The 15499-nt window shown below is 37.0% G+C and overlaps 1 protein-coding gene across 1 annotated transcript in view; it reads left to right on the top strand.

The window, feature by feature from the left end:
* The window catches only part of EIF3H (eukaryotic translation initiation factor 3 subunit H), an 85303-nt gene that overhangs the window by 20439 nt on the left and 49365 nt on the right, over positions 1-15499 (top strand). The gene's annotated exons all lie outside the window — the stretch shown is intronic.

Consider the following 15499-nt stretch of genomic DNA (forward strand, 5'->3'; position numbering starts at 1 on the left):
GGAAAGTTGTACAGATAAATACTGTATTATGTGGACACACTTAACTTTGGATTAAGACTGTCCACGCAGGAAGTTGCATTAGTCTCCAGTCTGTAATTCATACAGACTTTAAAGCTTTTTATGAAAATGGCTTTGTGTGTGTGTGTCTATATGCATACATACACCTATGTACATTGTCAGGTATATAGATTGCCTCTCTGTGGATTTATTTGTGTTAAGTACTCATTGAAAGCCTGGAGAGCAGAGCTTTGTCAATTTAATAGTCTCTGGTTAACTTGAAATCTGGGTGATCTTTTCTCCAAGGAAGCTGGAAGTAGCATCAGTGGTTTCTGTCTTGGTGTTTCCTTGCTGATCCTAGTGATATTTTGTTAGTGCCATTAAGTCAGTATAATTGGCTTGAAACAGAATGATACAAAATTTATAAAGACTTTCAGTTCTAATCTTTGTAATGTAGATGTGTGTTAATGATGCTAGTAGAAGTGCTTCTTTGTTAGGGCTTGAAGAGAGTTTAACTTCAAGAGTAACTAAAGAGACAATATAGTCAAAATAGTTGTGGTTGGAAGCTTGGTTCGATCTAATTTTGGTAATTCAGTTTGAGCAAGATTACTTAATCTTTAAATATAAACTGCCTTTTCTTGCTTATAATGAGATTAGATATTGTTCAATTAATATCTTATTACAAAAGAATCTTCGGCCCTGCCTTTTAAAAGAGAGACTATTTTAAGAATTCTTTGCAACTCGGTAAGGTTTCTGAGCTGTTTATTGCTTCTGTTGTGGGATTATACAATTTGCTATATGGAAAAAAAAGGCAAAACACAAGGGAATCTGAATTGTCTTAACGTTAATATGGTGCTTGAGTCAGAGCTATATTTTATTAAAGCCTAAAATATGTTTTAAAGATTCATTCTTTTCTGGAGCTCTTCAAAGGGTTGGAATAATGTAAATTTTTAATTATAGCCCATGCTTCAGTTCTTCCTGTAGAAAATGGCTGAATTATTTCCATGTAGCTGATAAGCAAGCAAGGAGTGAATTAAGTTTTTCAGAGGTGGATTCATCTCACCGTATGGGGATTACCATGCTGAAGCTGTAAGTCTGTGATCTGGTATGCAGGGTTCAGCTGTTCCTGCTTGGGAAGAAACTTTATTCTGGGAAAGAGGCCTTTGTTACTGCTCTTTGTTTTTCCCTTTTTAGCAAGTAGGCAATAATCTTATTGTTAATAATGTGCAAAAGGCAATGCTTGTGGAGATTCTCTCACCTGGATGGTATGCTAGAGGCATGCATCAGTGTCACTATGCTAGTTTCACTTCTGCTCTGGCTAGGGTTTGCTCTTCTTTCTGTGCCTTCATCTTCCCCAGAGGTGTTCTTTCTGTATTTTTCTCAGTGAAATACAGTTAAACAGGCTGAACCATTTGGAAAATACACCAAATCTTCATTCTGCTTTTTCTTTACTTTGGTCAAAGGGCTGAATAGGCCCTATGTAATAGAGGCTAGGGAAGATGAAAACCCAAATAAAATGGCTCTTGAGGTTGCCAGCTTGAGCATTAGATACCTTTTTAGGCTGTATATGGAGTTGTTTTCTGTCTTGCCAATGTGAGAAACAATGTTTTAAAAATGCTTCTTGTTTGTTTTCCCTGGAGCCATGTTTCCCTATGCAAGCGTCCTGCCAGATTTTCAAAAGCTTCTTTTTTTCTTCTAGATACAGGTATTCCAGTTGAGAAATCTTTTGTTACATGCCAGAACTTTCAAATTCAGGATGTTAAAAACCAAACCAAGCAAGGCGTCTCCCTCCCTGCAAGACTTATATGTTATATCAGTATCATAACTGGCTTTATATATTTGCACAAATTCAGATGTAGAGATGTGGAAAGAAAGTATAAGGGTGTGACACTTCAGTGCCTCTGTCACCCAGAATGATGCTTAATGTTGTTGTCATTGGTCAGAAGAACATTGTATCGGCATCTTCCTTAGTGTATTCCCCCTCTGCCTTGTCAAAAATTCTGGAATACGAACGATCCTGTTGAGATTCCAAGTTTTTGGGCCTGCAGGAAGCATTTTGCAGCAGGCTTTGGGCATACCTGATATTATGTTAATGCAGGGACTGTTGTATTGGCTGAGGGGCCACACTACCCCAGCTGCCCTTCTCCTGAAGGGAGGAAACGGTGAGCGACTGTGGTATGGTTGTCTATTGGCAAACTCCTAATCTGCTGCACTGAGAACTGAATGGATAGACCCCAAAAAAGCATTTCTTCCATATCATTTTGCAAGAACTCTAGGAACAGGTCACCCAAAAATATTTGTTTGCCTTGTGGTCTCGAGGTGATCATTGTTAAGAGAATTGAGCTTACGTTCTGGAGAGTGTTATTTGAGCAAGCAAACTGTTGAATAATTGGCAAGATGCATTTAAGCTAATGCTTTCGTTTTTCAAACTGAGCAAATCTAATATAAACCACATTTTTGAGAGTGCTGAGAAAATATCCTTAATTTGAACTTGAACTAGGTATGCATGACATTTAAGAATCAGTTTGATAAACATGCATTTTTAACTTGTTAGCAGCAACCATTTCTTCTGATATGCTTAGATATGCTTCTGTTAGGATCCCATTTTGTCTCACTGCTAATGTCTGAGGTAATATTAATTTTGACTACTTGCTGGAACAAAATTGCTTCAAAAATTAAATTTTTGATTAAGCCCCCCCCCCCCCAAAAAAAAAAAAAACACCCAGACTTGTTCTTTTAACTCAGGAACATTTTTTAGTGTACTTTGAATTGGACTATATCTAGAAACTGCAAAAAACATGAAATACTTTTTTTTAGCTTCAAGTAATTCTCATTACAAATCTGGGAGGATTGTCTACCATTTATGTGAATCCACAGGTGTTTTTCATCTTACAAAGTTTCTCCTACAGTGTTGTCTTCTTATGATCCTTTTTACAAAGTGTCATTGTTTGGTAAGCTTTTGCTGTCAGGGAAGTCTTAAAACACTTTGGCCTGTTGCAGCATGAGATTTTTGGAGAGGGTGAGAAGGTTCAACCCAGCTTTCTGTGTTAGAAATCTGTAGGTGAAATTTGGTTGATGATGTGTGAGCTAATGGAGGAAAATCACAGAACAGGGGTATGTTGTTGAGTCTTCAGCAAAAGATGCTTCAGCACAAATGTTTTGGGGCTTCACTCTGGGCTTTTGTCAGACATGTGTTTTTCAGATAACTGTGTTTCCTTATTACTAGTGCACTTAAATCTTCATAGGTATCAAATTTATTTCTCAAAACACAGGTATTTTATTTTAAGGACATACTCTGTTATGTACAGATACAGTCCCTATTCCCATGCACCTCCCTCCCATCCTCCAGCTGATGGATTCAGCTCTTGTTTACGGAAAGTTGAGTTTCTGCTGTAAGGATTTTTGGCTTAGGCATTTCTGTGAAATGATGCAGTACCCCAGTTCTGGTGGTAGTTTTCTGAGAATTGCTTTCACTTCAGGATGCTTGTAAGCTTTTTCTGAGCATAGTTTTGCTTTCTTTCAGTTGAGGTTTACATAAAAGGTGTAATGCATGAGGTCTCTTTTCTGTCTAAGAAATAAAATGTATTATTCTTGACTGTAAATTTTGTATCTAAGTGACAGGTGAAGTTCAATCCTTTGCACTTTGTTGTTTCTATCTTCAGTGCTGTTCACTGAGTAGCTCTTCTCCCTACTTAATGGAAATTTATATTCCTTTCATGGAAAGCAACTGTTAAAAATGGAATATACATATTGTAATTCATTATAGATCTTGAGACATTATTTTGATAAAGTATTTCAAAACAGATTTTATATCAAGCTAATATGTTTTAGAACCTTACTTAGAAAGCTGAGATAATAAATTAAGTGCTGCGGTAATTATGCCAATAGAAACTTTGAGATGGCTGTGTAATTATACATCAGAATAAGTTCTAGAAGGTTGTAACTTTTTCTTCTTTTACAACTATGCAGAGTTTTCATTACATTCACTCTGAAATGCTATGGATGAAAAGATGAGTCCACTTTCTACATACCTCCCCCAGCCCCCAACATGATTTTTATCTTCTTACCTGAGAAGGTTAATTTTTCAGTTTTCAGGTTAGAAGTATCTAGATGATTAAAGACTCCAGTGTCTGCATTTTTCTGTGCTGTAGGCTGTATTTAGTTGTATTGTCAGTCTAGCATCTAGAAGTAACATAATGCAACATTTCCACAAAACCACCGTTTTCTTTACCCTCAAATGCAGTTGCATATGGAAAAACATGTCATAGCTCTTATATAGTACTTTTACATGGGTTTCATTGGCAAGGGGTAGTAACAGCTACGTTATACTGCTGAGCCTTGCCTCTGGTGTTGTCAGTACAGTGACTTGTGATATATGGCCCTTGCAAAAGCAGAAGGCTTCAGGTAGCTAAAAGGAACATGCTTAGAAAAGTTAATTTAAGGTAGAGCAATGAACTGAACGTGTCCTTTTGATCTGCTGCTTGTTGCAGTGAGAACTCAGCAGGTGTTGGCTGTGTTGAAGCCTCTTCTGTTTTATTGGAGGCCTTGTTCTTGGATATGTTTCTTGAAGCTGGTGGTTTGCACCGGTTTGGCATTATAGGGACTTAGGACCTCAGTCACATGAGTTCTTATGTTCCCAGCATACTGTGTCTCAGTGCAGAGGTGTGGTGGTGTTTACAGGACTGTTTTGGCTTTTAAAAACATCGTCAGAAAACAGACTTCAGTCTTGTGGACCCACATTTTTGCTTTAATAGTTAATAGTGTAGCTCCACAAACAGCCTTGTGAGTACAACCAGAGAGGTAGTTTGAAACCCCTATATGGTCAAACCAGGATCTCTGAGACAATGCGTAGGCTGATTTCTTTTGCTAGCATTGCTGTAGAAGTCCTGATGTCATTAGATCACAGCCCCCTATTTCTGTTGATTCATGTCCTTTCTGTAAAGGCTTCTATCAAGGCTAAATTCTGCCAGTTTTTCTTGGGAAAACAACTTTCAGTTATTCCCATTTTAAATCTGCTAGTGTAACTCAAAGCTTTATCATTGTAGGCAGGTCTTTTATTTCTCTCATACTGTTTCAGGACAGAACTTGCTGTAACTGTTCTGAATAGGCAGATGCAATTTCAGCTGACAAATTCCTTGCTGTTTTCTTTTGTTCAGGTTTATTCTCTTTAGGTATCACAGTTGGCTAAAATAGAGGTGGTCATGTGTATTGCCTGCTATTGTAGGAAAATGGAATGTTTATGATTTGCAGAAATCCAGTTATATGAAATCAAAGTTTTATTTCACTAGGACTGGAACAGATGATCCAAAAGCACCTAAATCACAGCCTTGGTTCTGGCTCGAGTTATAGTCCGTTTATCTGAAGTCTTCACCTGTATTTTTCCTACGTTCCTGTAATAACTTAGGAAAAAAAACATACTACATAAATGTTGACTTATCAGTTGCAAAGTGCTGGCAAAAGCCCATCAGGTTTGTGTGTGCATTTATGTGTTTCACTTTGTGCTATATGTAAAAAGGACATTGAATTCCAAGTCGTTTTTTTTTTTTTTAATTTATCATTTGTGTGTAAGGAATTAATGAAGTAGTCTGTAGACTTGGTGAGGATTAATTTGTGTGAGGAATTCAGGTGGTTGTGGCAGAAGGTGGGTGGTCATTTGCTAGACACTCGGAATTGTCTCATCTAGTCTTCCATGTTTTGGGTTTGTTTTTTTTTTAATGTGAGCGGCCAGAACTGATACTGGAAAATACTGATTGGCAGAGAGTTTGGTTATTACGTGTGCTTAATTGTCGTGTTATAAGATGTATCATATAACCAAGGTTCTTTAATAAAGCTGCTAATCACACCTTTCTGCTTTACCTGTCACTAGTGCGAGTTCTTGATTTGTTTCCTAAAGGGAAGCTAATATCGGCACTGTTTGCATAATTGTAATGGTTCAGTGGAGTAGCAGGCATGCAGCATGGTCATGTTTTGTTAAGTTTTCATATTGTGCTGACTTATCTCTACTGGGTTTGTCTTTATTGGGCAAAGAAGAATAAATTCAGATAAAAGGCTAATTTTCAGGGCACAATCTAAAGTGCCCTGTATGTACAGATACTTGGACGTGTCTGCGTCACAAGCAGCAATATACTCCAAAGTATGCTTTTGTGATAAAGCTCTAGGAAAAAGTGTTTTTAATTATCTTGAATATGACAGAGAAAGGTGAAGAGTACGTGTGTGCATCCTCATCTCCATTTTAAAGCTCTTAACTCAGCCTGTGGACTGGTAGCAGGCAGTCTGGAAGGAGCCCCCGTTAGAGGGCACTCGTACCCAGCATACCAGCTCCGGCTGGCTGCTGTTGAGCCAGGGGACCTGGGGCTTGCAGGCAGGAGGGGGATAAAAATCATTTTCATCTGATAAGGTTCATATAATCTTTTATACAAGTGAATTCCGAAAATATGTTACAAAGTGCATTGAATTAAATACAGCTCTACTGACTCGGTAGTGTTTTGTTTCTGAAATCAGCCTAAATGTGCTGCATGTTCTAAGGAACCGTATAGGTAGCTAGAATTGGACTCAAACTTTTGTATATGTACCTAAAAGCAGAACAGGAGCTTTCTTGTTTTGGAAGTTCTGTCCTTCGTGTCCCAGTTCTACCACCTGTAACTAAGGAAGAGGAGATAGCACTTGTGGTGGAACTTCTTGAGGTTATTTAAGAGGGGTTATACTACTGAACTGTGCAGACGTTCCGAGGATGTATATAAACTATTCCTTTTCTGACAGTATTGCACGAAATGCCTGAAATGCTGTGTTTATTGCATTTCTGGATTTTGAAGTTAATTTTTTACTATAGAGGCAATGCTTTAAAATGGTAGGTAAATCCCATCATTCAACATCTAATTTTGAATAAGAAAAAGAGAAATAATTTTGCTCTTTAAAGCACCAGGCATATTGATGTTTTATTTAAATTCAATTCCATTAAAATTTTGTTGCAAAAGGAGTTTGTGTTATTGGCTTTTAAGTGCAAAACTTTACTATGTGGTGTTTTTTATTTTTTTTAAAGGAAAATATATTTTTATATTTAAAGGAAAATGGCATTTTTACTTGAGTAGTTTTAAACATAAAAATCTTATGGTTGCCTAGATTCGGATAAATCCAGGCATAGTTTGTTTGATTATTATATTTTTTTAATAATCCACAATTGCAATGGATATTATTGCCGTATCTAATAACTTCCATGCTGAAGTTTACTGAAAATTATGCTTAAGAATACTTGTTTAGTAATTCTAAAAATGAAGTTAGACAAGCATCTATTTTCAGTGGTAGGTAGTTCGCTGTATGTAACTGTCTTCTGTCGGCATTGGAATGAGCTGGAACATTGTATCCAGCTCAGTTTTGCATTTAACTATTTCACTTTTTGCAAGTTTTGCCGTTGAAGCTGGGAGATTTTCACTTCAGAGTTTGTGCTCTACCTTAGTTGTGTTCTTTATTTATAATCATGATATATGATCATTTAGTTTGCTACATGAGTATTTCATATAGTTTTGTAACACTTGCAGGAACTCATTAATTTTTATGTAATCAGCAATATGAAAGGCCAATTTATTTTACCTGCAATTTGGGTAAAATATTACAAATGAGCTATTCTGAATTTGATTTTTTTTTGCTAATATAATGAGTTCAACTTTGACTGAAGACAAAAGTGTATAGAAGAGGAAAACCAATTAAATAATAAAGTATGTTCAGATGTTTAATATTTGTTCTTTGATTTCATGCATCAGTCTGAATTTTATGCCTCTATTACAGTTTGTGATTTGAAAACCTTAAGCCTTATGCTTATTGTTTCTTAGGGGAGAGAAAATGTTCAGGTCATGTACCCCAAGTAGTCAAAAGTTTTAAAAATAATTGTTAATGAGTTACAAAAAATCTGAAGGTTATTTGTTTTTTTACAGATTCATTTAATGTTTAATTTGCTCCATTTCGGGAATATGCAAGAACCCTGACATATGAAAATATTTTGTATTCCCCCACACTTTAAATCACACAGATGCAAATGACCGTGTGTTTTTATTTTATCATCAACTTGTGGAAATATTATGGTAAACACTGTCTAATGTGCTAGTTCCTGTTAAAAGCAGAGACTCCCAAGTAATTCTTTTAGCTGTTCTACTACAGATTAGTTTATGAGACGGTATTGCTGTGAGCATATGGCAAAGATGAAATCTGCTGGCTTCCTCCCTCCCCTCCCCAGATGTAATGTATCTTTAACTTAGCATTTCAGTTTTACTGTACTGCAGTTCAGGAAAGAAGTCAGGGTATAACTGTTTGTATATTAAGGAAACAAAGTTTTTTCAGGCAATTACTATTACATTTAATAGATATCATGGTAGATCCTGTATCCATCTTACCCAACCGAGATAGGTGTTGCCTTGGGTGCCTGAGTTAGAAAAGTAGTAGCTTTACACTGCTTTGGAGGAAATAAACCTTCATCGAGAAGGAAGCTCAGACCACGTAAAGATGGTTCTGTCAACTCTGCTAAGTTTTCATCTCTGGTTATGGTTCTTCGGTGTCAGACAACATGCTACAAGAGTAGACATTTCCATTGGGCTGCCTGGGTCACTCTCACAGTGCTTTTTGCATGTCTTGTTTTGACCTGTTTTCTTAAGAGACTGATTGCTTGTGGTTCCTCTCTTCCCCCAAAGCTTTGGCCAGTTATTTTGCCTCTGCACTTGTTTGCTCTTTTGGTAAGACTTCTCCCAGTGTGACTGGATCAAGAGGAAGAGAATCTTCTTTAAACACCTTCTTACTACCTCTTTTCATTCCCCGTCTTTTGCTTTTAGCTAATGCAAGTATGTAGCCATTTCCTTCCCTGAAGAATGCTGCAATAAACTTGAGGGAGCTGTAGAAAAGCATGGCAAAATGAGGAAATCCTACATGCTGGTATTTTTTTTTCTGAGAGCCAAAATGAAGGAAATGCCTATAGTCCTATTGAACAAGTCAAATCCATACATCTGGGTGAAAACTTATATAAACTGGTTGAAATAAGTAATAGTAGTAAATGTAGAAAAATATTTTTGGTTCTTGTTTCTTGCTCCATAATGTTATGTTCTCCACTGCATAGTCTGGAAAAATTATGGACCAGTGTTCTCTTCTGGAAGAAAATGCTACATACTAGAGGTATAGAACACAATAAACCTAAGCAACTTTTGTGTTTATAGCATTTATTTTCTTGATTGAAAGACAGATATGTTATTGGTCCAAGGTTCTGTACTGAATATTGAATTGAATACTTAAGAAACAGACTTGAAATCCATTTTGCTAACAGGAAACCAACTGCAGCACTGCAGTAGAAGGGATAAGAAATTGATTCTCAAAGATTACTAAGCAGAAGGGATTTTGTAGAGAAATACTAGTCTTTGATAGAAAAGAGAAAAATCCTTAGTGAATTTTAAGTTGATGTCTATATTTTAGCATTACTTACGATGAATATATGTTAACTCCAGTGTTGTCATAAAAATATATGAAGAAACTGCAAAAGCTCAAGCTGAGCAGATCATGCATTTTGCTGTAGTCTGATAAGCAAGTGTATTGAATCTTAACAGAGGCAAAATGGAAATAACTTCTTTAAAGCTCTACTGAAGATGAGCAGGGTGTATGTAGCTGCACATGCCATAGTGCATAGTAGCTTAAATTTATGAAACTCCTTATTGACTGTACCTACATATGTATTTATTGCAGATAAGATTGTTCTCACCCATCTAACTTAAAGGCATTTACTATATTTTGGTTTGTGGTGTGTTGGTTGAAAAGTTGCTGTAGTTTGCAGCACTTTTGTTTCACTGTTTGCTGAATACACAGTTATTGGATTACATGCTTCAGTTCAGTGTAAATTCATGCAGTAGGAAAATACACATTAAAATAGATTATTTACTTTTCAGTAGAATACTTGTATGTTTTTGTAGGTTTAGTATGATAAATCCTTGACGCATGTATTTGTAGCCAACATGAAGATGCAGCATTGGGGAGTCAGTAATAGAAAAGGGAAGATTTAAAACTTGTTTAGAAAACAAGATAGGCATGTTCTGTGTGTGATATATTTAGGTCAGAAGGGACATCTGCTAAGGATAATTTTTTAACACTTGCTAACAATCCTAATATAACATGGTCTATTCATCAGTCATATTGTTCCTGAATTGGCTAGTGTGGATTTTAGTGATTCCCGATGTGCATTCAGACTCTCTTAATTGCTCGTTTCTTGCTGTTCTATCTTATTGTTTTGTAGGACAATGCATAAGCGGGCACAGAGTAATCAAAATGGTTTCCCTGGCCATATTAGGCACCTAACAGGGATATATTTGCTCTGCAGTGTGTGCATGTTTTTTGCAAGTGGAAGTCTCATAGAAACAAAATAAATCTTAACAGGGAAGCAATTCAACAAGGCTTGAACATGCTATTCAGTATGTGTCTGTGAATATATATATTAAAAATATATATTTATACTTATACATGTGTGTGTATGTATATATTTATATATAAAAGCCTAATCTGTGTGATGTATCTTGGAGCTTTTATAGTGTGCATTTATGCAGCAGAGAAATTTAGAGGGGGACGTTAGGGAGACACTGCAGGCACTGAACATCACAATTTCAGATTTCTCGATAAAACTGTTGAATTGTGCCAGTTTTGTGCCTTTGGTTGCAAAAGGAAAGCTGGTTCAGAGATATTTGCCGTGTAACTGAGATCTAATCTTTCACGTTCACACGAAGTCAGAATTTCATTTAGCTGTAAGGCATTTGACTCCTGGAGAGGTGCATGTAATGTTCCTTGAACTAGCATATGCAAGGCAGATAGCAAGAAAGATGGGCACTGCTAGACTTTGTTGTTTGAGGGGAGAGGGGTTATGGTGGGTGTTAGATTTTGGTATTACTGAAACAGGAAAACTGACCAGCTGAAATCTGGCAAAATTACTGAAAAGGGTATTCGCAATTTGACTTCCATGTTTAAATGTAAACAGTTTTGTTCCCCCCACCCATGTTGTTGTTGTTTTTTTTCTTTTTTAATTTTTAACAGTTTTTACTGCTCCATATTGCGTTCTTACCTACTGGTAGTTTAATAGCTGGTTAATGCTTTAGGATAATCATTCTAATCATTAAGTGGTTTAGTGCAGTTATGCAACTCTGATTTGTTTCTGATAGTGGAATAAAAAAAAGAAAGTAGAAATAGTAGCTTTTATAGCAGGTTGGGAGAAGCTTACTTTAAGGCTTACTCCAGGTGCTGAATCTTGTTTAAACCTAAGTCTTATCCTTCTGATAATTTTGGGAGGAAACAAAAGGACTTTATTTGCTAGATTTGTTACTCTTATGTTCACTCAGTTGTCTTAGCCAAGCACAACAGATGATCTTTTAAGTCCTGCGTAGCTGCAAAACATGAATATAGGGACTTTTTTTCCCTAATTCTTTAAGTGATTTTTAGTTCTCCTCCAGCAAGGCATATTTAGGAAAACTGGCTTGGGCTATTAAAGCATTACCAATGATTGGGAATAAATCAGCTTGTGGCTGTTAAGTCAGTTGTTGAGTACAGCTGAAAGACCATAGTCTACACAAATGTTGATTTCATTCAGAGTTTAAATGCGTAGATGTATGGCTTAATTGAAGTATTTTATTGGACTTGATCGTTGTTCTCCGCATTAAATAGTTGAAAACTTGATTCATCTATGCACTGTTGATTAAAACAGTTTGGCAAAAGCTTTATGTAAAGTGCTTTACTTAAAGTATGCTTTTTGAAATGTACAGTTTAAACATAGAGCCGCTGATTTTCTGTGGCTGAAGCCTGGGAGGAAGGAATGAGGGAAGATCGTTTGAAAAGGGAATTGAAGACACTGTTGTAAGGATGCAGTTTGGACACTGGGTGCCACTCCTGGTACACAGTGAGGCTCGAAAGCCTTTCTCACGCAGTGGAGCAACAAGCACTCTTAAAAATGGAGGTCTTTGTTACTTGGGAAATTCTGAAGGTCTTCGTCCCCTGAGCCTACTGGCTCTTACAAGGAATAACTAATGCTACAAGGGTAGGATTTTTTTAAATTCTGTTATTATATTATGAGGATAATTTACTAGACTTGATGTGTTGCTCTCTGGTTATGTAGCTCCCATCACATACATAAAGGACAAATTCGCAGTGCCAGTTGCTCAGGAACTGGATCAAACATTGCAGTTCTCAGGAATAGGAAGAATAATTGCAAAGCAAAACAGGAATGAAGTGTCTCCCTGGAAGTGCTTCTTTTTTTCTTGTAGCTTGTTAGGATAGTGCAGTATTAAAATCATTGGGTAGTGTGTTAACTAATGGAAGACTAGAGGAAGGGACTGTTGAGGATTGGTTTGGGATTAATCAAGTTATTGAAACTGGAATTGAAAACATAGCGATAATTTCCAGTGGGCACCAAGTGCTGAAGATAAGAGGAATACTGAGGTGATGGAGCGAGGAGTGGGCATAAGAAAGGCTTAAATGTAAACTGGAAAAAGGTTAGTGTTCCCATCCTGAAAGCTGTGTAGGCCTCAAACTAGGACGCGCAACCTGATTTATACGTTACTCTGCTCATGCCCAGAGGCGTCAGCTGGCTCTGGTTGTCCTAAACATTGTACAAATACATACTTGCTTAAAGAGTTTAGACACAGCACAGGAGTTTGGGTGTCCAGGTCTTAATGGCTTTCAATGGAATATTGGCATCTCTACTTGCCTAATTTTGAAACTGAAATTACAGTTACAACTGAAAGGCAAACGGGGGTTTGGAAGGCTAAATGCCATAGCATTTTAAAAATCTAAAACGGATTTCCATGCAAAAATTTTATCCATTCATTTGTTTGAAAAGGAATTGAAATAGTGAATATTGAATAGGTGAGAAACGAAAATGCACTTGGAGGGGAGGGAAAGCAAGACACTGCTTGAAATAATGGATGGCAGGGTGAGGGATGAGGGAGTCCCTTCTAAAATCTGACTTTGATGCAGTGGTGTACAGTTAAAAGCAAAAAGTCCCTCTGTCCTCAAATGTAGGAATTCAAGCTCTTGGTTTTACTTTTAAAAATGACATTTGCAAACGGGTTCCTGTTATTCACAGTGCTCTGTTCTGTGATGCTTGACTGAATCTTCCAAGCCATTTTTCTTATAAGGACGTTTCGAGCAAAAACTTAATTGATGTATTTGGATGCATAAAGCACAAAGTTAAAATGAAGAATAAATGTCAAATAAGCATTTTTTTTTTTTATCTGTTTACTGTCAGAGCTTATACTCCTTTTAAATGTAAAGACTTCCAAAAGTAGTTAAAAATATTAACTGTCGTTTTAATTAAAACTTTCAGCTTAAGTGTCTTAAAGTTACCATTAATTTTTTTTACTTTCCAGGACAAACACATTGGCCCACAGAAAACTATGGCAAACATGAGTCATTTGGTATCTCTTTTGTAATTAACTAAGCTTTGTGTAGACAGTGAATAATACAAAGCCACACTGGTTTCTGTGGTTTTGCCAACTGTGGCAAAAAGCCTGTCTCCTCAAATAAGTATTTTTTAACTTTTTTTTTTTTCTTTTTGAAATTACACCTTCTTATCAGAAGGTGCCAGATACATAAGCAGAGCCAGAAATGAAAGAACTGGCAACAAAAGGTTTGTTGCCACCTGGAAATCTATTAAATGGGCCACTTGAAATAATAAATGTGGCATGTGATAAGCTGGAGCCACCTGGGTTTTATTAGGCTACTTGATGCTTTGATCACAACTTTATTTCAAGAGATATCTGTTTATAGTGTCAGTACATCACCGTGATTTAGATTTTAATCTGCCACAGTACAAAGGGATTGCAAAAACCAAGACAGTACTCAAATCAGAAATTAGTATGGGAGAGATGCTGGTTCAGTGTGTCAGAGTTGGAACAAAAGCACCTGTTAAACAAGACCTGTAATCTGAAAGAGCAATAGATGGTTTTCAGCAGATGTGAGACATCTGCATCACGCCATGGAGAGCAATGGCGACACCTCAGGTGTGCTGGGAGCAGGCAGAAGAGTTCACAGGGAGCAATGCGCTGCTGTCTCGGGTGGAGGGATCAGGGCGGACATCATTAAGGATGTGTGTATGTTGACATGCTGCAGCCATGTCCCTTAGGAGCTTGTGTCAAGACTGTAGGTCATGTGCACAGGTCTACATTGCACTATGAAACACCTGAGTTTGGTCCAGCTTCGGGCTCCCAGTGCTGCTCTCTATGATGCAGATGCACTCTTTATGGTTTTCCTTTGCTTTCCCTTCCTGCATTTAAGTGGTACTTCAACATGAAAGAAGGAACACGTAGGTCAGTCCTCTGATCCTGCTCATTGTTGTTGATAAATTAATAAAATCTAATCCATCTTAACTTGAATATACTTTGTTCTTAATAAAACGGTGTGGTTTTGCAGACATGAAATAAAATTATCACTACATACAAAATGCCTAGGTTGTAACTTCCTGAGGCTTTGCTGATTGGCAGAGTTAAGAGAGCTGCTTGTTTCATGGCATCTGTGCATTTGGTTTGATCATGGATAATTCAGCATATCATTTATCCTCTAACAATGCTACTTCTCTTGCTTACTTACCTGCTACTGAAAATTCACCCATCCCATCCTTTTTTTCCCCACCAGTATATAACAGAGTAGTGCTTAATAATAAGGATAGTCATAGTTCTTAATTGGGGTTGTCTTTGTTTTTGGACGTGTTTGGGGTTTTTTAGAGTCATTGGGGTGAAGGGACATTTGATTAAATCTTCATTAAGAGAAAAGGTTTCTGCAAAAGAAGAAGAAAGTATTTTTTTCCGGTGTCCCATCTGGCTGCAAGAAACAGCAGTTTATCAGGGTGAGTCCTGAGGAAAAACACTGTGAGTGAGGGTGGTGGTACGCTATGGCAGGTTGAGGGGAAGTCCGAGGAGGGCTCGAAGGACACGTTAGCCAAATGTTTGCCACAAACAACGTATAATAGGAGGAAATGGCTATCAAATGACTTTCAGCTCTGTTCCTATGATTTTGATATCCAATTTATCCTGAATTTGAAAGAAACTTTTAAATTACTGCAATGTATGCATTTCAACATCTCTAATTCGATCAACTTGGTTGTTAATATTTTCCACATCCCTCCCTATACGTGGAAGTCATCATTTGTGCAGGGATTGATGTGAAGGTGGTTTGATTTCACTGAGAGTATTTAGGGTTATGAAATGGAAAACTGGAGTTTGCTTGAAAACATCTCAAATGCTGTAGTTCAGGTATCTCAGAATAGAAGAAATAATGGTTTACTTTTATTGTTTAGCAATTTACTCAGTTGTATGTGTTGCAGTTTTTTCTCTTTAGACGCAGAGGAAGGTAGTTGATACGAACGCATTATACACAATATAATGTCCAAATGTCTTTGACATTGTAAAATGAAACAGGTCATCTGGGGAGGATTATTGGGGTGGAAGTGAGGGAAATAAGGCAAATCTTCCCCACTTTTAAACATTTGATTATTATTTTTTCC

This window comes from Pezoporus occidentalis, unplaced genomic scaffold (genome assembly GCF_034315485.1).
Source record: "Pezoporus occidentalis ecotype Australia unplaced genomic scaffold, CSIRO_AGI_Poc_V1 ctg3, whole genome shotgun sequence".
Classification (NCBI taxonomy): domain Eukaryota; kingdom Metazoa; phylum Chordata; class Aves; order Psittaciformes; family Psittacidae; genus Pezoporus; species Pezoporus occidentalis.